A 21,285-nucleotide genomic window follows, 5' to 3' on the forward strand; every position below is an offset into this window, starting at 1 on the left:
CGGTTGTTCAGTCACTAAGTTGTATCCAACTCTGCAATCCCATGAACTGCAGCATGCCAGGCTCCCCTGTCTTTCACTATTTCCCAGACTCATGTCCATTGAGTTGGTCCATATAGGTCAGTCTGCAACAAAATATCTGCTTCGTAGTTCTTTATATGTCAGAGCCAATAAGGACTGCAAGACACTATAGCTCTCTCTCTGGCACAGTGTGCTCAGCTTTAAAAAAGAATCCCATTACTTTTGAAGTAGGTGATAAGGTCTCTCTGGAAGTCGCTCATTAGGGCAGTGCTGACCTATGGAAATTTCTGCAGTGATGAAAATGTTTTCTGTCTACACTACCAATGTGGTAACCACTAACCTCATGGGCCTATTGAGCACTTGAAACAAGACTAACATGATGGAATAGCTGAATATTTTATTTTACTTAATATAGTTAGTGCAAACTTTAAATTGAAATGGCCATATGTAAGTGGAGGCTACCCTGTTGGACAGGTTGGTCTAGAGGCTGGATGAATAGACATTAGGAGCCTGCTTCTCTGCTTCCTTCTCTCCTTCCTTCTCCTTCCTTCCTTTTTCCCCTTTCCTCAACTCTTTTTTCCCCAGTTTATATATTTATATTTTATATAAATTTATATATTTATATTAAATATATTAATATATATTATATATGAATATAATATATTATATATATACACACATGATAAAGTAACCCAAGCCAAACAGGGCTTCTTTCAAGGAAATGTATTTGCTTTTTAATAGAATCCTCTTGGGGACAACATTTAAACTGGAAAAAAAATAAGTATGTCAGACTTTGTGGAATTCTGGTAGGAAATGCTTTGAGGTTAAGGAGGTTTGTGGTTATTCTGTGCTACTCAAACTACCTCTTACAGGTAATATCCACTCTGCCAGTATAGAGCAGAAGACATAGCTGAGCACCTTTTGCATTGCTGACACTGATGTTTTCTGATATGCTTTGCATGTGTGCTAAGTCACTTTGGTCATAGCTGACTCTGTGTGACCCCATGGACTGCAGCCTGCCAAGTTCCTCTACCCATGGGATTCTCCAAGCAAGAATACTGGAGTGGGTTGCCATGCCTTCCTCCAGGGGATCTTCCTGACCCAGGGATCGAACCCATGTCTCTTATGTCTCCTGCACTGGTAAGCATGTTCTTTACCACTAGCACCACCTGGGAATCCCCCTGAAATACTGCAGCAATGTCTTATAACCTTTAAAATAACCTGATGCAGAATTGATTACCAATAGTTTTTTTTATTAAGTAGTTTATCTTAATTGGAGGATAATTTCTTTACAATATTGTGGTGGTTTTTGCCATACATCGACATGAATCACCCACAGGTGCCCATATGTCTCTCCATCCTGGGTCCCCCTTCCCATCTCCCTCTCCATTGCATCCGTCTAGGCTGTCCCACAGCACCAGCGTTGAGTGCCCTGCTTCATGCATCAAACTTGCACTGTGTCCTATTTTACATATTAGAATTGATTACCAATAGTTTTTACTACTCTAAGTCATTGAGTCTAGATTCCATTCTTAAAACAGATAATGATTTCATTTTTAAAGACTTTGCTCATCTATCTCTAGTCCTCCCATTCCCATGTGTTGTGTAAATAGAGATACTACTCAGGTTACAATAGTTTCTTTAAATCTTATTCATTGCATGAACACAATGCTTCCTTCATTCTACTAGGTGCTGGAGGGAAAAAAAAAAAAAAAAAAGAACCAAAATGATGAACCAAGCATTTATGTTCAAAGATGGAAGAAAGACAAAATATTTCATAGGTAGTTTCAATAGAAATTTTCCTCTTCAGTATCTCATGTCTAGTGTTTGGAGTGGAGATGTTTTGGGAAGTCTTTGTCTCTCAGCTTTTGAAATCACTGTTGATTTCTGAGTGCATGACCTGTGGTTACTGAAGCCCAGTTTCTCCTTTGTAGGTACAAGCTGACTCGTGGCCCAGTCAGGTGGAAATCAAAAAACAGAGCCTTCTTGGTAGCCGGAATCAGTCTGCTCTCTAAACCTGTTGTTTCAATAAATTACTTCCTAAAACTGAGTCCAAATGTGCAATTTAATCCACTATGATGACTACACTGATCCATTTAGCAAACTTTCCAACTTCTCTTTGTTGCAAAATATCCCTTTATATTTTTTTTCTGATGATGCAAATGGTTTGTGTTTTGAATCCTTGTAAAATCATGGACAACTAGAGTGGTGCAATATCAAAGTAATTTGTACCCCCACTCATTAGCAAAGTGATCAATTAGCCAAACAGTCTAATAAAATCACAGAATAAGGGAAACTCTTCTTTTTTCATTCATTTACTATTTTGGTGCTTCCTATTTTAGGACCTCAGTCTGGACACATTCTTTCATTTAACAGCAATAAGAATTGCTAGTAAGTTGTCATTCTCATTCTTACTTGCAGATGAGGAAACTGAAACTTAGAGTGTTAAAATTCTGCAAGAGTTCACAATTCACAGTGGAAGACTTGACACACAAACTCAGGTCTGTATGTTCCCAGGGACAGCTTTTTCACTTCTCATACATTTAATCTGCTTGAAACACCAGGCTAGTGTGCAGTATGTAACTCCTACTTCATATTTAGATTCCAAATGCCTTTACCAGGGAGTCTTGTCTATTCATTTAGCAGGTCTGACTGTTTATCTGAATTAGTTTGCATCTTTGAAGAAAATGCATTTCTTTAATGATATTACAAAGTACAATTTTTCATGAAGTAAAACTTTCTATCATCCAACTAGTCCTTTTTATGAGGCTTTAGAAAATGTGGGTGTATGTGTGTGTTTTGTTTCCCACAAACACACTCTTTAGTCCAATCTTGAAATTTGACTTTTTCCTTAAATTTTTCCTTTTAGAATAAAAAGAAATCTCCTTCTCAAGAGATATTGGCTTATAAAGTCAGTTCCTGGTTTACTTATCTAGTTGTTGGCCATGCAACTTTGACAAAGACAGTTAGCTCCTAAAGCCTCAGTCTTTTCACCTGTGAAATGGGAATTATGGTCATGTTACTGATTTAGTTTTTTTCTTCATGGAAATAAGGTTTATAATGGGTTTGACAGAGCCAATAGTTCCCCCCTTGATATGAATCTTGGTTTCTTATTGAGTACATTGTCCTCTCTTGATGTCTGTGGCTTGCTATTCAACAGTGATAGATAAATTACTTGCTTATATAACCTCTATATCATGCCTGGTGTTAATATTATATCTATAGCATTCTCTTCACTAAGGAGCATCCATAATCCTCTCCTCCTTAATTTTCTAGAAATATCAGAATATATACCACTAGGATTTTGCATGTAATTTGAGCAGGAGAAAAACACCTATGGATGTCTGAGATGAGTCTGCTTTCTGGAAGCTGCTGTAATGGTCACTGCAGAAGTGACCATAAGGTGACAGCCTCCTAGGACATTGGGGCCAAGCAGAAGTCCCAGGCAACTGCCTTGATGGCTGATCTTGCATTCATAGCTCTGCTACAGAGAGGTCAACATCTGCCAAGGCGAGAGCTGCCAAGAGGTCCACCAGCCAACAGTCGAGAAAACTGCTTCTTGGCAGTATTTTCTAAAAAGCAGTAACAACACCAAGCTTCCATTTTAGAGTGCCATAGGCTTTCACAATGCTTTATTGCACTTAAGAATCTAAATCCTACAGCGGTTATAAAAGGGAAGGGGATGTCTTCCTTATATTTTCTTATTGTTTAAAGTCATTATTTCTCAACCTTGACTGTACATTAGAATATCCCGGGGAACTTTTAAATCAATTTGTGGGGCAGAGTCCCAGAGACTGATTTTTAAAAGCACCCCAGGTAATTCTAAAGTGCACTCAGATTTGAGAACCATCTTTCCAGGTCCTCTCAATTTATTCATTCATTCACTTACCATTGATTGCACACTTTTTCATGTCAGTTTTCAGCAAGGCGATGGTGATGATGTAAAGTGAGATTCTACAATTGCCCTCAAAGACGATACAACTTAGTAATTCAATTCCATGGAATTCAATTCAGCAAACATTTATCAAGTTCCTACTACATGTCAGATACTATGCTGGATACGGAGGAGGCTGAAATGACAGCAATTCCTGCTGTTTAGCATTTACCTTCAAGTGGGTAGTGTGTACAGATAATTGTATGAGGCAGGATTTAGTGGTGTTAATGTCTCACCTTTCTATAACATTTCACAGCCTCTTCACCCACCCATAAAACTTGGAGCTCATTCAATAATTCTTGAGACTGGTAAGCAGCTAGCTGACATTATCTGGAGTTCAAAGAGGAGGCTGACATGCTTTGCCAATAAGAGGCAGAGTAAGACCAGACACCCACGTCTATGGATTCTGGGGTCAGGGCTCACTGCATCATTCCATGCTGTGTTGTAGGGCTCTGAAAAGAGTGTTGAGTTTGACTGACTGCAGGAGTAAAGGTATTTACTCAAGCATGTATTTGTGCATTTGTTTGGGGGAATTTTATTTCCTGCAGAGTAAATAGAGAACCATTTCTGTCCTTTTTTTTTTCTGGGCTTCTCCCTCTACCCGGCCAGGGGCCCCTTCTGATGCTGTCTTCACATTCATATCCTTTTTATAAATGATGTCCTACTTTCACCAAATTTCTGATCTCTAAAATGGTTCTGGATATCTAATATCTTGAAGAGAAAACTGAAAATATTTAATTCCAGTAGCAGATCTGCTTGTCACCAGCTTCTGTCAATCACAGAAGTGCTTAATTAGGCTACTGAAAATTAGTCAAATGTATATAAAAGAGAAGCCAGACACGTCTTATTTTCAGGGATCTCCATCCTGTCAGCTAATAAAGTATTAAGCCAAATGCCATCTGGATTGGGACTGGCACATGAGGTAGTTGATGAAGAATATGTTTCAGGAATTAACCTTATGGCAGATTTGGGGAGTTGACTCTTCAGGGAATGAGCTGTGGGTGAATATCCTTTTCATGTGCAGAATCAAAATGATACTAGCATCCTTTAGCATCAATAAACAGCAACATATTCACAGGGCCATTGTTTCATTTTTCCAGAATAGCAAAGAATCCACTAAGTGGATTCCCAGAGGACCCATGGCACAGAAGACTTTGTACTGAAACTTGCACTGCAAGACTGTGGAGTTATCGACCCTTTCTTTAAAAGCTTAGCACTGTTAGGACTGGGCTTCCCAGGTGGCGCTAGTGGTAAAGAATCCACCTGCCAATGCAGAGACATAAGAGATGCAGGTTCGATTTTTGGGTCAGGAAGACCCCCTGGAGGAGGGCATGGCAACCCACTCCAGTATTCTTGCCTGGAGAATCCCATGGACAGAGGAACCTGGTGGGTCCATGGGATCCAAAGAGTTGCACACGACTGAAGTGACTTAGCATGCACACACGCACTCTTAGGTTTGTCCAGATTTAGATGCCATAGCCTAAGAGAAACACTAAAAAACTGTGGAGTACATTCAGGAGAAGACATTCATGTGATCAAGAATCTGAATTTTTTTTTTAGAGAGGAACAACTGATGAACTGTAAAGTTTTAGGCTGAAGAAACAAAGAACCAGAAATGCAAATGGAAGCATGAGAAATCTTCAAGTATGCAGAATCTTTTTGTGGAAGTGGGATTGTGCTCAGTCTCTCTAGCTTGAGAAAGAAAGACAATTGCCAGGGGTAGAAGTGACAAAGGGGCAAATTTCAAATTACCCCGATATGGAAGAACACTAAAATTTTTAAGCAGTAGAAACAGTTGCTTCATAAACCCCCTTTTTTCAGAGATGTTCAAGAATATTGTGTCAGGAATATGGACTTAGGGATTTCTCAATTGGGTAAGAAGTTGGTTTTAATGAACTTTCCTGGGAATATTAACAGTTCTGAAAATCCACCTGAATCCTTCTGTCTCTAATTATGCTTATCATATCTACATCATTGAACTTTGCTCTCTCAGGAGAGGGAGATCACTGATATCAAAAATTAGTCATGCATGTGAACTGGACAGGTAAGCCATTACCCACACTTCCAGGTGTAGAGGAAACTCATTGAGTCACTGGTTAATGAATACGTGAACCCAAGGTAGTCTACCAGTAAGGACTAAGACGTGGAGACTCTGGTAGAGTTGCCCCAGTTCACCAGTGCAGGCAGGACTGACATGGGCATTCAGGGAGAAGAGATGCTGACACTAAGCTGTGGGGTGCTGAGTACCAAGGCACAGTCCTGGTCATGGCTCCTGGCCATCTGGGAGGCCCTCCCCCAACTGAGATGCTTATATCTCTTGGCATTTCATCACAGTACATCTGCAAGTTTCACTTTAGGAAGCACAGACTCAGAAGTTGCGGTGGACTGAGCCATAAGGGAAGCCCAAGAATACTGGAGTGGGTAGCCTATCCCTTCTCCAGGGGATCTTCCTGATCCAGGAGTCGAACCGGGGTCTCCTGCATTGCAGGCTATCAGGGAAGCCCTAATATGACATAAGAATTTAATTTAAATGAACTCTTACATTGAGTAGGAATTGGATGGAATGTATTTTCCTTGAACTTCATTCGACTTGACCTGAGTCTCCTAGTCCACACATAGCTGTGTCTATGCCCAGTGTGTCCATTGTCTACACCCAAAGACATTGTCTATACTATTACTTCAGCTGAGAGCAGTGTTTTATTTATGTCTGAATCTGCAGCGCAGAAGACAATGCCTTCTACAGAGTAGACTTGCAATAAATGTTTGTTGAGTGAATATTAAATGCATTTTGTTGATTTTAGGAATGGAACATGGACTGAATTCTTTTTGTGTACTAAGTATGCCTACCTAGAAAGAGTATCACTAGCTAATATTTCTTACGCTCTTGTTATTGTCCAGGTGCTAGGCTTAATGCCTTACATGCATTGTCTCATTCAAACCCTACAAACAAACCTTTTTAAAAAAATCATGCAGGTAATTCCCTAGTGGTCTAGTGGTTAAGATGCTAAGCTTTTACTGCTGAGGTCTTTGGTTGAACCCCAGGTCAGGAAGTAACAGGCTGCTCTTGCTTCTCTTCCCCATTCTTCATCCTCCCGCAAACTGCATGGTGTGGTCAAAAAATTTAAAAAAAAAAAGATTGAAAAGTTAAAAGAAAAAATCATTCACATAGGATCATCACACTGTTTTTACTAAAGAGGAAACTGAGGCACATAGAGGCTAAGTAGTTCCCCTTTGGTTCCACAGAGAGTAATTAGATGATGCAGGATTGAAATTTAGGTTGTGGACTTCAAAGCCAGCATAGTTAAGCAGAGCACTGTACCTTGAGTGAAGGAGTGATCATTATCAATCATTAATAGGGCAACATGTGTTTAAAACGTGTGTGTGTGTGTGTGTTTAGTTATTCAGTTGTGTCCAACTCTTTGCGACCCCGTGAACTGTCACCTGCCAGGCTCCTCTATCCATGGGATTTCCCAGGCAAGAATACTGGAGTGGGTTGCCATTCCTTTCTCCAGGGCATCTTCCTGACTCAGGGATTGAACCCAGGTCTCTTGCATTGCAGGTGGATTCCTTACTGTCTGAGCCACAAGGGGAGCCCATTTAAAACATAGCTAACAATTATTGAATGCTTTCTACATGCAAGGTACTAAGTATCTGTTCATTTAACCCTCATAGCAGTCTCATAATGTAGATACTATTACTGTGCTCACTTTACAGATAAGGCACAGAATTTTTGGATCTAGATTTATCAAACCCTAAAACTTTTCTTCTCAATATTGTATGGTCTTATTTTCTCTTTTGTGATACTGAAGGGACAAATACTGAATCCTTCCACGAAGTGTACATGTTGCTCTAAGAAAATTGTATTTGATTTTACCTGGAACTGGATCTCAACTCATCAAATGCTTTGTTAGGATAGTAATGTTCCAAAATGCCCTTTATGCCTGCGCACTGGGCCACTCTTTTACCTGAGGGTTTATAGGCAGCTTAGAAGATGGTGAAGAAACTCATCATAAAGGCAGTAGTTGTGGAAAAAAGTAGACCAAGTGGAGATGATCTCAGGGCCTTGGTCACCATTTTACCAGGAACGGGATCTTGGAGGACACTTAACCTCTCCATGCCTGTGTTTCATCATCTATAACATGAGGATGATAATAATCCCAACCTCATAGTGCTGGTTAAAAGCTTGTATCCACAGTGCCCTGAATTTCGTGCCTGACTCAGGCTGCTGTTGATTCTCTTCTCCATTCCTCATCCTCTCAGCTCCCTTCTTCTCTCTTTTATTCTCCTTCTTTCTGTTCCTCTTCACCATCCCCTCTCTTCTTCTCCATCATTTTTTTGTTATTCACAAAATTTTAATGGAGATTAAATTAGTCCATACAGGATATAATTCACTTCTTTTTTTCACTGAATCAAAATCAGTCACATTCCAGAAATAATTCTAGACCTCATAGTTGGATTGAAACCCAAAGCTGTGACTCTGTTCTAATAAAACATATGACTTTAGGGAGGGAGGCATAGCTCTCCTTCCTCCCGCATTGGTTTAGTATGTTTGCGATCAAAAGCCTTCTTGCCTAGAAAAAGGGACTGTACTGACTTACGCAAGCATGTATGTCCACCAGAGACAGTGGTTCGGGGTGGGGCGTTCTCAGGAAAAGCTGGGTTGTGAGATGCGGCAGATTAGGAGGAAGCCAAGAATCCACCTACACATCACCTGGGCAAGTCATTCACTAAAAAAAAATGCTTCTCCCTTTGCCCAGAGATCCCTCCTGGATGCTTCCAGGTTGAGATCTTCACATTGCACTTTAAAGATGCTAAGCAGGAGGAGGATTCACCATTTTATTTCTTGGCTTTGGTTTCTCTCTCTCTCAGTGAGGACTGTGCCGCCTCCTCCCGGGGTGTTGTGGGGGAGATGAATTAGCTAATATGGATAAAGAGCCTTTGATGATGACTGTTAAATGTGTGTACCGTGTAATTGCCATTTTTCCCCAAGAAAACGTTCGTATTGTTACTAATTAGGCATTGTTGACGCACCTCATGCCCCATTATTTTACAGTTGTCGTGCAATTAACTGGCGGTGGGACCATTTCAAATGACATTTATTGCTAATTTCCCTGGTTTAATTTTTGGAAATTTTACGGGAAGCCTGGGCATTGTTTCTTATTCACCGCAACTTAAATAATTAACAACGTAAATATGGCTTTGGGTAGTGAGATTGTCAACACCCAGAGTTCTTTAGAGATTTTAATTAAGAACAGTACAGCACCTGAACGTCAGGGAAAATCTCATTATAGCAACTAAGCACGCCGAACGCTTCTTCTCTGTGAGTCTGTGGCTCCTTGTGCCTGAGTGCCTGTGCACGTGTGTGTATGTGTTTACATGTGTGTGTGTCCAAGTATGGCTTTGTGATCAATAGTGTAATATGAGAAATGAGAACAAGAACAAAATCCTTCTTTGGCTCAGCCTTCTCTAAGGCATACACTAGAGAAGCTGATTAATGAAATTTTCTCCATTTTCTTATTATAACCTAGGGATTTGAGTCGGCTCAAATCAAACATCGTTTATTAGCTGTCTACTCTGTTATTACATGGGACTTCCTAGGTGGTGCTAGTGGTAAAGAATCTGCCTGCCAATAGAGATGATGCAAGTTCGATCCCTAGGTGAATAAGATCCTCTGGAGAAGGAGATGGCAACCCACTCCAGTATTCTTGCCTGGAAAATTCCATGGACAGAGGAGCCTGGTGGGCTACAGTCCATGGGGTTGCAAAGAGTCAGACATGACTGAGTGATGGAGCGTGTGTTGTTGCTTATTGGACCAGATGAGTTTCATGCTTTTTTAAAGCTTCACAAGTCAATGAGGTCTCACACACTGACAAAGTGAAGGTTCAGAGAGGCGAGGTAAAGTGTCCAGCGTCACACAGTGAATCAAGATGAAGACAGGACTTAAACCCAAGTCTGCCAGATTCTGAAGCCTGGACCCCTTGCATTCTCTCTCCCGAACAAAATTGATGAGCTTTCGGTCTGGCAGTGAGTCCGGGCATTTCAAAGGCCAACCCGTGCGTTCTCCAGAAGCCTTGCAGGGTCAGCTGTCTAAATGCATCTTCTCTCCTCTATCTGGTACCACTTTCTGTCACTTCTTGTAGTCTGACTTTTATTTTCGCTGTGTTCCAGCTGGGATGACAGTATAATAGGATGGTTATGAAAGCATGGCTTTGGAGACCCCTGGATTATATTTCTCACTCTGCCTCTTCGCATCTGGGTCATCTTAGACAAGTGTCATCTCTTAAGCTTCATTTTGTTGGTGTGAAGATGAAAATGAAAGTAAATATGGAAAGTGCTTAGGAGGTTTCATGGCACATAGAAAGCATGCAATATACAATTGGATACATGGATATGTTGGGGCTCCGGTTCGGCTACCCCAAATTAGGCCACAATGGCAAATTGATTACTTTGAGTTGAAATTGCTTAAGAAACAGCCGATGTGTGCCACAAAAAGGGAGGGAAAGAGAGAGTGGCTTTAGGAAACCAATGACACACTTTCCCCAACCTAGGTATGTCGTACAACCTGAGAAGCTGTGCGAATGTGCAAGTGGTCGTGCCTCCGCTCTGCAGAGTCAGCCCCCGCAGGGATGGCCAGCACAGTCGGCAGCCCACGTGCCTACAGGATGCCAGCTTCATGGTGCACGAGCTGCCCCACGAGGCATCTCTCCATGGCAGGGCTGGTCCAGTTTTCTCCCTCACTGACCCTGCCTGCTGGAAAAGGCAGGGCTGCCCGCTAACCATCTCCTGTTTTTGTGGGGTTTTTGTTTTGTCTTACTCTTTGCTCTTACCTGCCTGGGTGTCCTCAGGATCTGTGTCTCCACCAGGCACAGATGATTCTCAGAGCTTCTCTTAACTGAACGTGAGAGCAGTGTCGCTTGGTTTGCAAGCAGAATGAAGTGGGCTTGAGGCATGCTTCCATCACTTGCTGGCGACTGGCAGGCTATTGAGCTAGTAGTCTGAGTTTTGGTTGTTTTATCACCTGCCAGGTGGAGTGGGGGGAATAATAACCATTCCACATTGTGAGGATCAAAAGGGAGAAAGATATCACTCAAATGAATGAGCTCAGATAAAATTGTCACTTACTGGGTACATACCATGGACTGGATGATGCTGGAAACATTATCTTAATAGTCAGTTGACACTACCATCCCCTTTGGTGCAGGTGAGGAAACAGAGGCTCATGGAGATGGTTTAACTTGCTGGAGATTTCCCAGCTTTTAGGCCTAGGCTGAGTCCAGATATACAGTATTAGCCAGGTTAGAGGCTGCCTGGGCCTCAGAGAGGACAAATTAGTGCTACCTAGTAAGTGGTGTGACTGGATGTCTAAGCCTCTGCCAGCAGAGAGGCTCCTTACTTGAGAAGGGTTTGGTGAGGAACTCTCCTGGCTGAATTCTGTATGCTGGTAGGAATGCAGTGAGGTTGGAGGTTGGGAGGAAGAGGGATCTGACACTGGGTGCATCGAGTATTCCTTGTTCCATGTCCTCCCACGGCTTCCCCGGACCGCTGCACAGAGATCCTGACGCTATTAGACGCCACATGGCCCACCTCCACCACCTGCTGCAGCCTCCCATCACCCCGCCCTGCTTCTCCCCTTGGGACTGGCACACCAGCAGTTTCAGACTCTGCTCCCTCTTGTCCTTGCGAGTGCTGCTTCTTCTGCTTGGAACTTTCTCCTTATTGTTCTTGTGTCACCCACTACACCTTTTTCATCCTTCGGGGCTCTCAGTCCAAGCCTCTCTTTCTCAAGGCAGGCTGCTCCAGGGCCAGCTTCCAGTGTGAATCACTATCTTATGTATTATCCATAGCTTGTACTTGTCTTCCTTTCCTTCAGAGTGTCCCAGTCTGCAGCCGTACCTTGTCTAATGGATCAGTTGGTTAATATTTGTCTCTGCATTTTAGGTTTAAGCTCCATAAGAGTGGGGACATAGCATGGCTGGCACAGAACACAGACATCTTCTAAAACAGATACCTACTATGTACATATTCTCTAAACCCCTCTCTAAATCCTAGTCAGTCTTCAATTTGTGAAACTAGCATGTAGTAGATGCTAAATAAATATTTGTAATGCACTCCCCCCAAGCATCTTCTATTCCTTCCCATCACTAACTTAGTTCATATCTACATATTCCTTAATGAGTCAAATGGCTAATAACGAATAAATAGAGGAAGGAAGGAACGGATATAATTTGACTTATCACACACTTAACTGTTAGCAAAGCTTGAGCTTCAAAGTGTTTGTCATTATTTTGTAGGGTTTCAACCTCTGGTAGAGAATCCAAGAGCTGGTCTGCCTATCTAACTGGCAGCTCCTGTCTGTATCCCCAAAGTGATTCTTTGTTTGTGTGTGTGTGGGGTTGTTAAGGATGGACTTTGGAACGAGACTCAGTTCAGTTCAGTTCAGTTCAGTCGCTCAGTTGTGTCCAACTCTTTGAGACCCCATGGACTGCAGCACGCCAGGCTTCCCTATCCATCACCAACTCCTGGAGTCTACTCAAACTTATGTCTGTTGAGTCCGTGATGCCGTTCAACCATCTCATCCTCTGTCATCCCCTTCTCCTCCCACCTTCAATCCTTCCCACCATCAGAGTCTTTTCAAACAAGTCAGTTCTTCACATCAGGTGGCCAAAGTATTGGAACCAGATTATCTGCATTTAAAACCTGACTGAAAAAAAAATAAAATAAAACCTGACTGTACCACTTATTAGTCCTGTGAATTTAAATTAGTTTTTAAACTCAGTTTTATAATCTGTAAATGTAATAATAGTCTGTAAGGTAATAATAATAATAATAATGATGATGATAAGGTAATAATAGTCCTTACATGGGAGTGTTGTAGTGAAGATTAAATAATATTTATTTCACAAAGCATTTAGAACAGTTCTTGATACACAGTTCATGCTACATAACTACTATTATTTTGTTTAGGAGGTGAAATCATGTTATGCTTTTTCATGTGCCAGCTTCATAAAACCCACTTCCTTCCTAAGTCTCCTACCATTTCTCTCATAGTTCTGGCTTCTGCCTCCCTCTGACCTGAGTGCTAAAACCTATTTGCTGAGTCTACTTGAATTATGACAATATTGTTTTTTTAATTTTTCTTCTGTGATTGCCTTTGAAAAGGAAATTTCCGTTAATTTCAGAACAAATTTTAATTTCAAGTCTGATTTCAATTTTAATGTGATTTCCATTGTAATTTCTCTACTGGTGGAAAATTGTCTTACAGTTTCAATTGTACCTGAACTTTGTCTCAAGAAAATTTGGTTCAACAGAATCAATCAGCCAGAAGGAGCAGTGCTGGGGAGGGAGCGAGCTTGAGAAAGGGGGCTGCCAGTCTTAGTAAACACAGCTCTCAGCTCTTATGAGCTGATGGGAGTTGGAAGTTCTGATGTTAGCTTTTGTGCCTGTTAACTCTTCTCTTCCTCACCTCTCAATGAACTTCCTGGCTAGTGAGCTGATGTTGTTTTTTTTTTTTTTTTTTTTAAAGAAATGTTAATGAAATGTCTTTGTAAAATGGGCTGCCAGGGCAATTCAAAAACAAAACTAGCTATTAGGGCTATTAGGATTCACTAAAGGTTTAGAGATTTGAAACTAAAGTATAATCTGGTTAAAGCAGAAAATATTGTCTGGTGTGGAGGACAAAATCCAGAATCCAGAGGAGGCTTAATTGCAGGCTCACTAATTAGGACTTTGGTGATTTTGAGGGAAGTCCCTTCCTTTCTCTGGACCTCCTCGTCTGTTAAAGGAAATAGCCAATTATTTATTCAGCAAATATTGGCTGAGCTCCTATTATGTTCTAGGCACTGCTGGACTAGATAAGCTTTTAACTGGTTTTACAGTTGAACCATCCTGTGAAAAGCATTCCTGAAACCTCACATATGATGAACTTGAGGGTAGGGGCGGAGTGAACTGCCTTGTTTTAATTTGAGTAATTAAGATAGTGTAAGGAGTGGCACATAATATGCCATATTTGGATATATTTGGTGTTTTTTTTTTCCAAAAATCCAGTGTTTGCCTTTCTGTAATGTTATGTACTATTTTACTGATTTAGGTCTTCATATTTATTAGCTCCTTCCTCCTATTTATTTTGGGTTTACTGTGCTCTTCTTTTTCTGAATTTTACTATGGAAACACAAATCACTGATTCTTAGTTTTTTTTTTTTCTGCCAGTTATGAAAGATGCCAGGAATCAAAGAAATATCACCACTACCCAGCTAGAAGAATTATCAGGGTGTATAATTAACCAGGATCAAATTGAGGCTTTAACAGATAATATCTCAGTATGATCTTATATTAAACCTGGACATATTTGGGCTTTTGGGGCTTTTTTAAATCTCTTGAATATTTAAAAATAGAAATAAATTCTATAAAAGAAAACCAAAACAATCAGAGAATCTAGTTTCAAAAACTGATGTGGGAAAAATGTCCAAGTAGAAGCGATAACTGTGTAGTGATTATTTCTGTTATTTAATTTTTCATTTGTCATTTATGATTTGGGTTTTTTTTGGGGGGGTCTACATATAAGTACTTAAATTTGTAAAATTTCCACTGCTTTAGCCACTTCCTAAAATTTTACCTTTTGATTAAGGCTGTTCATCATTATGATATGCTGCCTTTTCATTATGATTGAAATATTTTAATGTCCTTTGTGATTTCTTCTGCGACCTATGTGGTATTTAGAAGTATGTTGTTTAATTTCCATTTATTTGCAAACTTTTATTTTAGTTTTAGTTACTGAATTCTAATTTGCCTCCTTTGTACTTAGAAACACAATCTGGATGCCCTGTGGTATTTTCTTTCAGCTCAGGAAGAGACTCTCTTTACACGTGTACAGTCCAGCCCTGGGCCAGGGCTCCACAGAGACTTCCCCACGTGGCTTTCTGGGGACTCCTATCTGTACAGCCCCCCCTCTCTTTCGTTTGCTTTAACAGCCTTCAGTACTAACCTCTGCATTCTTAGCCCAGTAAGACTGCTGTTCTCTCCTTGGGCTTTATTTCCAGTGATATGTGGCAGCCTTGAAAGTTCCTCAAGGCAAAAGGGTGGGAAAAAAATGTTTTTTCTTTTCTTTCCAGCTAGCATTACAGTTCTACATTGACACTGACTCCTCGTCCGCCCCCACCTCTCCCAATTCTCTGAAAATGCTTCACGTAAATATTTTGTCTAGTTTTGTGTTGTTTACGGGCTTCCCTGGTTGCTCAGATGGTAAAGAATCCACCTGCAATGCGGGAGACTTTTCTTTCCCTGGGTTGGGAAGATCCCCTGGAGAAGGGAAAGGTTTCCCACTTCAGTATTCTTGCCTGGAGAATCCCCATGGACAGAGGATCCTGGCGGGTTGCAAAGTGTCAGACACGACTCTGCGACTAAGCACAGCACAGCATGGTTGTTTACAGAAGGGAGTAGAGAAAGCAGTCTAGAACTCATACTCTGCATGGTCAGACACAAAGCATTACTTTTGAATTTGATCCTGTTTAAGTTACTAATATTAACATAAGAAAGGGGTTTTGGAAATTAAGGTTTTAAAATGCAAGTTTAAAAATTTAATAAAATGAACTTATTTTTATCAGGGCTTTTAACTTTATTTTTCTTTGCATTTCTAATAGCAGTTTCATTTTGTTTATAAACTTCAGCGGGAAAAAATTATAGAGTCATTTCTATCTCAATTTGGGAGCTTCAATCACTTTGAGCAACTAAATTGGGTCTAAATTGCTATAGAAAATGTCTTTCCAGCAATATGTGAACAATACTTTTTACTTGATCCTTTTAAAAGCACAAAAAACTAGTTAAGAATGGCTAATTTAATATGTAGGATCAACCATGAATGGCTTGCTCTTATAATTGGTTTACTTAAGCACAAGGATAATACCATCTGAGCACCAGTGATATCTGGATGTAGCTATAACGTAACTGGTGGATACCTCCCATACCCCTAACTTAGGTGAAGGTGAGTCCTTTAGTAAAATACTAAAGACACTATTGCTCTGCCGGCTCTCATCTGGATGTTCTTACTGACGCATGTCTGATTCTACCTGCTTTTGCTGAATCTCTTCTGTGCTTCACAGTTGTCTATGACAGATAGGTGGGATATTTTTGTTTCCTAACAGTCATTACCTTATGCCTGTGTTGAAGTTCTAACTCTAAAGAATTTTCACTCATTCTCTAGAATTCCTTCTATACTAGTCATGAGCAGAGTTTTCATTTATTGCATTTCTTTTAGTCATTCTTGTTCTACTGCCTATGCATATCCATGAAAATGCTGAAAATTGAAAAATGAAAAATTCCTGGCTTTTCTAGGAGGGAGTGGGGAATTATATTTGCAAAAATATAATTTCTGCAAAATTATATTGGAAAAGCTCTTTGATATCTGGAAATAGTGTATTTTCTCTGCAGCAAGGAAAGGGGTTTAGGCTGTTTGACAAAAAGAAAAAAAAAATCCAAGTTTCATGTTAACTGAAATAAATCTGCTCCACTGGGTCAAAGGTTATTTAACCTATACTAATTCCTGTGTCTTTGTTTGATATTAGTTGTGGAAGGTCTTGTAGGTCTTCATAGAACCATTCAACTTCAGCTTCTTCTTCAGCATTATTGGTTGGGACATAGACCTGGATTACTTTGATATTGAATGGTTTGCCTTGGAAATGAACAGAGATCATTCTGTCATTTTTGAGACTGCACCCAAGTACTGCATTTTGAACTCTTTTGTTGATTATGAGGGCTACTCCACTTCTTCTAAGGGATACTTGCCCACAGTAACAGATATAATGGTCATCTGAATTAAATTCGCCCATTCCAGTCCATTTTAGTTCACTGACTCCTAAAATGTCAATGTTCACTCTTGCCATCTATTTGACCACTTTCAATTTACCTTGATTCATGGACCTAACATTCCAGGTTCTATGCAATATTGTTCTTTATAGCATTGGGCTTTACTTTCATCACCAGTCACATCCACACTGGACATTGTTTTCTCTTTGGCTCTGTCTCTTCATCTTTCTGGAGTTATTTCTCCACTCCTCTCCAGCAGCATATTGGGCACTTACTGACCTGGAGAGTTCATCTTTCAGTGTCATATCTTTTTGTCTTTTCATACTGTTCATGAAAGTTCCTTTTCATACTATTCTTTCTATAAAGAAAACTGAGCACCCAAGAATTGATGCTTTTGAACAGTGGTGTTGGAGAAGACTCTTGAGAGTCCCTTGGAGTGCAAGGAGATCCAATCTGTCAATCCTAAAGGAAATCAGTCCTAAATATTCACTGGAAGGACTGATGCTGAAGCTGAAACTCCAATACTTTGGCGACCTGGTGTGAAGAACGGACTCATTGGAAAAGACCCTGGAACTGGGAAAAATTGAAGGCAGGAGGAGAAGGGGATAACAGAGGATGAGATGGTTGGATAGCATCACCAACTCGATAGACGTGAGTTTGAGCAAGCTCCAGGAGTTGGTGATGGACAGGGAAGCCTGGAGTGCTGCAGTCCTTGGGGTCACAAAGAGTCAGACAGGACTGAGCGACTGAACTGAACTGAATTCCTATGTCACATTGTTAAAATAGGTCCTAGCTGTAACCATCTGAATTTTTCCCTTTAGTTATTTCATACTCATTTAATATGATATAAATTAACTTAATAATATCCATTTTGGATGTTTTAAGCTTTTCTTTTTCTAACGGTTCTTTCATATGTTTCAAAAAGATGATACTACTGGAACAACGCATTCTGGGTAGATGAGATATTATTCTATCTTCCACTCACTTGTATGGATCAGCTATAATTTAAAATCACAAATACCACTATTTGGGGGGAAATAATTATACTTTATACTCTGAAGGACACAAAATAAACAAACTCCCCACCCTCAAGTTACTCAAAGCAAACATGAAAAGCCCAGGCATGCATGCTACGTTAATTCAGTTGTGTCTGACTGTTTGTGACCCTATGCACTGTAGCCCACCAGGCTCCTCTGAGTCTGGGATTCTCCAGGCAAAAATACTGGAGTGGGTTGCCAGGCCCTCCTCCACGGGATCTTCTGGACCCAGGGATCAAACCCATGTCTCATTATGTCTCTTGCATTTTAACCCCTAGCACCACCCGGGAAGCCCAATCCCATGCAGAGTTACATGCAAAATTAAATGACAAAATTCCTTTTAACATGCCAAAAACAAAGGACATTTTGTGAAAAAAATTATTGAGCAGGTAATATGAATAATTCAGAGAAGGAACTCATGATCAGAGTGGGCTGAGAAATCTTTTTACAGAAAGATAGTGTTGTCAAAGAAAGTTTGTTCAACGTCTGTATACTTACTGTAGTCCTAAAATATGTTGATGCTTAAACCTCACCATTGTGTTTATATGTAAAGGTTTAGAAGGCTTTTTGTTCTTTGAAACACAATACTCTATCTCCTTATTTAGCATATAAGCCACCATCCCTATGCTTGGTTCTCAGGGAAATGCCTCTGCTTCTATTATTGCCTCTTCTCTTGTGATGCAGTCAGTAATGGGACTGGCTCTATATTCTCTTTCTGAAAAATGTCACAGACCAATGTGGATGGATCTCTTAAGCCCAAGTCATAAATGAATGAGCAACAATAGCCTAGGAAGAACATCTCTAAACACAACCAGAACTATGACTGAATCGTACACAGCTCCTGGTAAATATAGTTCTATACGTTATTGCTTTGAGGACAGACCTGAGCATCTTTCCTCTAGGTTTGTGCACAGGGAATGATATAAATGAATTTAAAGAAGAAATACCAAACAGAAAGGAAGACTGGCAGCCATATTAAAGACAAGCTCTCCTCGTTTTTAGCTGTAGGGATCCATTTCTAATTGTATCCTTTTACTATCTCATATATAATACAATCGCTTTTCTCTTGGAGAATGATGACACCAAAGCAGTTGATTTTGTTTTTAGCAATTGAAGTGACCCAATCCATATGATTTTCAAGGGGTATAACAATGCTGTTATAGCAATAAGTCATGTACAAAGAGTAAAACGTGGTTCTGTAATCATGTGTAGAGGAGGAAACGTGTGCGCTTCTGGATGTTTGTGTTCTCTGGACAGAAGCTAATCACTGGAGCTAGGACTTAATGCTTCAGCATCCATATCTCTTTGGGAACACTCTTTATCCTTGTTTGAAAGCAGAGACTGAGAAATGAAACTTAAGCTCCTTTTACAAAGCCCTATTTAATCAGGCCTCTTGCTTATCTGCAGGCATACACCAGACTCCCCAGAGCTGAAACTTACTTCATTTGCTGGGCAGTAAAAATATTTACCCTCTCACTTCCCACTTCACAAGAACATAGTCCAGGAACTGAAACACACCGAATCTTAAATGATGGGTAGAATGAATATTATTTCTAAAAATAGCTTCTCCATCCCAAGTTTAAATAAATGTTCACTTTACACTTTTCTTTAGGTACTTTCATAAAGTACATTGAACTTTTATTTAATGAAATAAGGTTGTAACTCTATTCCTTGCAATCTATTAGTCAGTTGATCCACCAACATTTACTGAGTAGTTTATGTAACTGGTGGCATATTTTTATCAAATGTAACACTTTTGTGTATACTTGAGACTGTACTTGGGCTTTGCAGCCTGCCCCAGTATCTATTAATCCCCATACCTGCATCCCAGTTTTAATCCTTTAAGTTCAGTTTCTTAACTTCCAGCATATTGGGCTGGATCATCCTTTGTTGTAGAGAGAAGTCTTGTGCATTGTGGGGTACTGAGCAGCATCCTAGGCCTTTGCCCACTGGATGTCAGCAGCACATCCCCTATCCTCATCCCAACTCAGTGGTGACAAGCAAAAATGTCTGAAAGGCGTTGCCAAATGTCTGGGGGACAAAATTGCCTCCAGTTGAGAAATATTGTTTTGGCTTAATAGTCAGTCAGTTCAGTTGCTCAGTCATGTCCAACTCTTTGTGACCCCATGGACTGCAGCATGCCAGGCTTCCTTGTCCATCACCAACTCCTGGAACTTGCTCAAACTCATGTCCATTGAGTTGGTGATGCCATCCAACCATCTCATCCTCTGTCATCCCCTTCTCCTTCTGCCTTCAGTCTTTCCCAGCTCCAGGGTCTTTTCCAATGAGTCAGTTCTTTGCATCAGGTGGCCAAAGGATTGGAGCTTCAGCTTTAGCATCAGTCCTTCCAAAGTATATTGAGGATTGATTTCTTTTAGGATTGATTGGTTTGATCTCCTTGAAGTCCAAGGGAATCTCAGAAGTATTCTCTAACACCACAGTTCAAAAGCATCAATTCTTTGGTGCTCAGCTTTCTTTATGGTCCAGCTCTTACATCCATCCATACATGACTACTGGAAAAACCATAGCTTTGACTAGATGGATCTTTGTTGGTAAAGTGATGTCTCTGCTTTTTAATATGCTGTCTATGTTGGTCATAGCTTTTCTTTCAAGGAGCAAGTGTCTTTTAATTTCATGGTTGCAGTCATCATCTGCAGTGATTTTGGAGCCCCCCCAAAATTAAGCCAATAGTATGAAAAGGCATAGTAATACTTTTTATATTAGATAGGATAAACCAATTTTTATTTTCCTTTATTTCCCTCAACATATCTCAGATATTCTCATACATTTATTATTCTAGTTAAATTTTAGATTCTTTTGCTAATATATTTAATTTATATATTATTTGATGGGAAATGGTATTTACAAATATTAATTATCTAATACAAATATATTTCTATTTATACCATTTTTTACATTCTAAATTGTGATTAGTTGTATATAGTATTAAAAATATTTTCAACCTGGCCTGTTGTTTAACCACATTATTACCCATGAGGCATGTACATAAATTATTACCTACATTTCATAGATGGGATTTGGATTTTGAAAGAAAGAAAGAAGGAAGAAGTTAGCACCTAAGGCTGTCAACTTGGATTCTAGGGCCTCCTTTTTTAGTCTCTGCCTTGTTTGAAGGTCTAAAATTGGAAAACAAGATGGGGAAGATATAAAAGAGAGTATCAGATGTTTCCTACATTTAAAACAAGGATTGAAAACAAAGCTTTCATTTTTCAATGTGAGGGAAGATTTTCCTCATGGTTTGGAATATTCCAGCTTTTGTGCTTTTCCTTCTGGGTCAAAATTGAGTCAGTTGTAGTAAGGTGGGTGAACCAAGAACCTCTTACACAGAGTGAAGTAAGTCACAAAGAGAAAAACAGGTATCATATAGTGACACATATATATGGAATCTAGAAAAGTGGTGCTGATGAACCTGGGAGAGAATGGACTTGTGGACATAGTGAGGGGAAGGTGGAGTTGGGGGGGGGGGCAAAGTGAGAA

Source organism: Bos mutus, chromosome 14 (genome assembly GCF_027580195.1).
Source record: "Bos mutus isolate GX-2022 chromosome 14, NWIPB_WYAK_1.1, whole genome shotgun sequence".
Classification (NCBI taxonomy): domain Eukaryota; kingdom Metazoa; phylum Chordata; class Mammalia; order Artiodactyla; family Bovidae; genus Bos; species Bos mutus.